The sequence below is a fragment of the Nannospalax galili genome, unplaced genomic scaffold, assembly GCF_000622305.1.
Source record: "Nannospalax galili isolate Female #2095 unplaced genomic scaffold, S.galili_v1.0 scaffold150, whole genome shotgun sequence".
Taxonomy (NCBI): domain Eukaryota; kingdom Metazoa; phylum Chordata; class Mammalia; order Rodentia; family Spalacidae; genus Nannospalax; species Nannospalax galili.
The window spans coordinates 4210306-4215615 of record NW_008329320.1 but is presented as its reverse complement, the minus strand read 5'-3'; the positions used below and the strand labels follow the sequence as shown (position 1 = coordinate 4215615).

The window sequence follows — 5310 nt, the reverse complement described above, 5'->3', positions numbered from 1 at the left end:
CTAAAATACACTTTGCTTTTTTCCTTTAAAAAAAAAATATATGTCAAGGACGTCATAAAAATAAAAAGTCTAAAAACCAAACAATTTTTTAAAATATACGGCCTCTTCAAAAGAACTCCAGACAAGTTGTGTCTCCTAGTGTTAGGCTTCAAAACTGATTGAAAGGTGAATGGGAAGTTAACCCAGTGCTACAAATTCTTGCGCTTGAAATAAAGCCATGCTAAATTCCCTAATACCTAATATTAAATACTCCTTAATTTCCCTTCTTCGAAAATTATCCTAAAAATAGCATCATGAAAAATCCAGAACACTAACCAAAACAAAATAATGATTGGCACTTCTCCGGGCTGAATTACACAGATCATAGCATTTATCCAGATAAACTTGCCTCTCCCACTCATCTCTCCCAACCTCACAGACCTCAATGTCATCAACAAAACAATGCAGGACACAGAAGTAATTACCTGGCTAATTCAAACAGAAATAAATGTCTCTTGTTTGGGCTACGTTATTGGAAGAATCCATGCAGAAGTATCTCAGCTACCTGGATTATCTAAGCAATTACCTCAAACCTCTACTTCATTCCAAATCCTGTCAGAGAACATCCACTCTTCAAATTTATAAACAATAGTATCTCTAAGCAAATTATTGAGGTAACATTTAAATCCAGCTGTCGATCCCTCCAAGGTAAAATTCATGGCACTTTATTCTCCAGCCAGCTACACAGAGAAAGGAAATGACTGAGAGAAATACTAAAATCCCAAGTACAAATTTGCTATAGAATTAATATCACAATTTGTCACTGATAATGAAAGTGTATAAAACAGGTCCTGACAGCATGTTATTTCTGTAGCAGATCATTCTTTATAAAATCCAAACGAGGTTTTTCCCTTGCAACTGTGGAAATTATTTTCCCTAAATTCACAAAGCAAAATAATATTAATATTGTGGTTAGTAGCCATCTGCTTCATGAGAATTCTGTACAATCATTAGTCTAAACTGATGGCATCATGGCAAGCTGCCACATCCCAAGAGGCCAGCCTCAGAAACTCATCAACATCTTTGAATCAGTCCCCAATCCAAAAGGGTGAGCCGCAAAATGGGAGATCATATCAGGAAACAGTTTTTAGATATTGAACCCCCAAATATTATCCCACCCAGGTCTATATTCAAAGCCATGCATCTGACAGGCAGTCAAATGGAATCCCCAGGCACCAAGTAATAAACATGAGGAATTTAGGGTGCCTGTCAGGTCCAACAGAGCAACTAGCAACCTGGGTTCCACTCAACAACAGTGGTTTTCACTACAAAGTCAGCAAAGGATCAAGCTGTGAGTTCAGCTGATCAGAAAATCTCACTTAAATCATTGTAACTTTTGGGGAAAGGGAAAAAAAAAACACCACAGATGCAACAGCATGTAGAAGGCTCCAAAGGAGGTGTGAACTAAGTAATATTTCTCACACCATTTCCACCATAAAACCCTGCACCAGAATTTTCTGGATTTAAGTGCTCCAAATCTGAAAAGCTGTGTGCTCTCTTGCCATTTTTAATAGGCTGTTCTAATGATTTTCATTTAGAAATGCAAAAGAGTGCTGTATTTTTAATGTTTAATCAATCTTCAAGAACTCTGTGTATTTGTAATCATGGCCATATGAATGCGAGCAGAATAAGACGATGCCCAGAACTGACTGAGCAAGACACACGGTAACTACTTCACTCCAGTACATAATAATCACATCATAATTACCTTTTGGCTGTAGCCTAGATGCTCCGAGCGAGAAGTGGAAAATGGAGGAGGAAGTAACAAGCATGGAGGATCAGACTAGAGGGTCACAGTCAAATGTAGAGCTTAGACTACTTATGCAGATCATTGAGGCTTACTAATCATTTTGCTTCACTGAAAATTTGATGGGAAACCCAAACAGGGGAATGGCTTGTGGTGGGTTTGACATCTAACTACACATACACAGGAAAGAAACCACACTCTGAGAACCTACTACCTATCAGTACAATAACCTAAGTTTTGAAATAAAACTTAGGTGAAGGCTACATACATCTGTAAACAAATGCACAAATAAAAATAACAAATGAAGTTACTATCTTTAAGCACACAATAAAACTTGTGTGCACTTATCCAAAGCCCTCATGGACAAACTGTCACAGATAAAAAAAAAAATCAACAGGAAAAAAACAAACAATACAGGGGCATATACTACCATACTACCTCTTGGGCTAACTCTATGTCATCAGTTACTTAAAATGAAACCCTGAAGAAGAATCATTGATTTCATTGTGAATTACCAGTCTTGTCAGGTCTTCCTCTTTGTCCCCAGATATCTCAAAGAGACTAAAGAGGACTGAGAAAAGGCAGCAAACCTTGTACTTCCTTCCTCCATGCCAAGGAAATATAATGAGCAAGATGTGAAATAAAAATTAAGAAATAAAAAGCTGAGCTGTAAAGGTTAGGTAGGAGATTTTCTACCTTCATAGCCAGGACAGGGATGGGGCAGGGGGTGCGGGCAGGGGAGGTCAGGGGAGGTGAGGACTCCTAACAGACTCACTGGATTTTACCCTCTCTGTAGCTGGTGGACTTCATCTACCATGAATCACTGTCCAGAGCCAGTTGTTCCAGCCCCAATTTTTGTTGTGCAATAGGATAGCTCGTCCATTATTCTTTATTCTAAAAAGCACATCTTTTGCCAAATAAGCAGCAGACAAGCAGAAACCTCATCCCCCTCTTCTGTCTGCAATTCCTCACCTCCACATAAACCAATCGGCTTCCCACCTCCCCAGCTGCAACTTAATTTGTATTCACATCTAAGAATAGAAATTACTATCACAACCATTTCAAATCAATATGATACCTGGAACCTCATTAACTATATTAAGTTCAAGTCATACTTAAGATTTGAGTTCAGCCCTGACCGATTACTGGTTGTGTGACCTTGAACAAGTAATTTAAGCTCTCCAGAGTACATGCTCCTCATCAGTAAGACAAGGTGGATGTTGACCTTAGAATGTTGTTTGCAGGGGTGAAACAAGGCAGCTGACAAAGTGCTGACTATAGTTCTGAGTCCAAAAGAGGCCATTAATAAACGGGTAATTCTTATTATCATCCAAAAACTTGAAGTTACAACTTTTATGGGGTGTTATTAGATTTGGAGCAGGGGGGTTGTTTGGTTTGGTTTTTTGAGACAGGTCTATGTAGCACCAGCTGGCCTGGAGCTCACTATATAGACCATCCCAGGCTGGCCTCAATCTCACAAATATCCATCTGCCTCAGTCTCTCCAGTGCTGGGATTAAAGGTGTGCACCACCATGCCTGGCCACTTTTATGTTTTAAAGTTAGAGGCAACCAGATTGTTGGCATAAGCTTTTCAAAGAGATCGGGAAGTAGAAATGTTTGTCTCATCCCCAGCTTCTGGTGCTAATAGTCGAAGGTGAGGCACTCTTGTTTCTGAACCTATTCTGTCCAAGTCCAGAGCACATTTGATCTTAGACTAAGGGTCAAAAAGTGATGTCCAGCTTCAGTCTAAAGATTCTTGCCTAGGGCTCTTAACTGTTTGAATTTGCTTGCCTTATCAATACTGAGTACTGATGCTACTGAAGAGAATTGTAACAAACATGCAGAGTAATGAAGTGTGTGATAATCTAGGAAATACTGCATCGAATAGGCTAAATAACTTGTGCACTAGCATACTTGGTGAACAAAAATATGTGCTACTCTGCTGTACTGGTGGCTGGGGTCAAAGCTCCCCTCAGCTACCAGTCAACAATGTAAGAAACCAAACTCCCTAAGTCGCCTTTTATTCATGGCCATTATAATAGTGTTTCACAGTCAGAAACAGTCCTTCATATCTATAATCCCACCAGTTGGCTACATAGGAAGTTCAAGGCAAGCCAGGGCTAACACTGTCTCAAAAAAAAAAAAAAAAAAAAAAAAAAAAAAAAAAAAAAAAAAGTCCAGAGTTGCTGAAAAGATCCAAATGGGGTTAGGGTGGCAGCTGTACAAGCATGAGAACTTGAGATCCCCAGCATTCAAGTAAAAAATGGGAGCCGTGCTGTAAGCCTTGCGCTGGGTAAGGGGATGGAGACAGATGGATCCCAGGGCTTGCTGGTCAGCATCTAGCCAAAACAGCAAGCTCCAGGTTCAGTCCAGAGAGCTTGATAACCACTAAAATTTTTCAAAACATCCTTTAAGTGTCTTTACCTACGGCATTCTCATTTTATTTACTTATTTTTTTAGAAGGAGGGATTTATTTTGGATCAGTTTGAGGATTCAGTCCATCATGGTAGGGAAGTAGGGCAGCAGGGACCTGAGGACGCAGCTGATCACATGGCAGTCAGGAAGCAGAGAGCCCTGAATGTTCCCTTTCTCCTTTAAAAAGAGAAGTGTGTATTCACCCCCTGCTCTTCCCTCTAACTCTACCCAGATCCAGCCCAAATTCCTCACCTCATAACCTCGTGTCCTCTTTATTTTTTAACCCACAGAGACCAATTTGTGCTCCCCATATATTCATGGGTATGGGGCCATCCCCCGGAGCACGGTCAACCTAGCAGGGGCCACACTCTAAAAGAACTGATTCTCGAGTTTTGAATCACGGTGACTGACCCTTTCTCTGCCTCGCCTGTCTGCACCCCAGCACAATTCAAGATGGCTGGCAGAAACGCTGCAAAAGACTCCGGAAAGGCCAAGACAAAGGCGGTTTCCAGCCAGCCGGCTTGCCGGGCTGTATTCATCAACACCTGAAATCTAGGACAACCAGCCATGGATGTGCCTACTCGACTGCCGCAGAGTACAGCGCAGCCATCCTGGGGTACCTCACTGCAGAGGGACTTGAATTGGCAGGAAATGCATCAAAAGACCTAAAGGTATTACTCCCCATCACTTGAAATTTGCCACTCATGGAGACAAAGAATTAGACTCTCTCATCAAGGCTACAATTGCTGGTGGTCGTGTGAACCCGCACATCCACAAATTTCTGATTGGGATGAAAGGACAACAAAAGACTGTTTAAGGATATCTGGATTTCTTACTAGCTCAGGACTCTAAATATTCTTAACAGCTGTCCAGTGTTGATATTCCTGTGGACTGTATCTCTGTGAAAAACACAATTTTGCCTTTTTGTTATTCTATTTGAGCAAGTTGGAGGCTTAATTAGCTTTCCAACGAACCAAATTTCTGCATTCAAGTCTTAACCATATTTGTTACTGTGGCTTCAAAGAAGCTGTTGATTCTGAAGTAATGGGTTGTGACTTTTTTTTAAAGTTTGGATTTTAATTGTGATGCAGAAGTTATAGTAACAAACA

General features: G+C 40.6%; 1 pseudogene; it reads left to right on the top strand.

Moving 5' to 3' along the window:
• Nucleotides 1-4654: 4654 nt before the first annotated feature.
• LOC108490965 lies at nt 4655-5018 on the top strand (annotated as a pseudogene).
• The last annotated feature ends 292 nt before the right edge of the window (nt 5019-5310 follow it).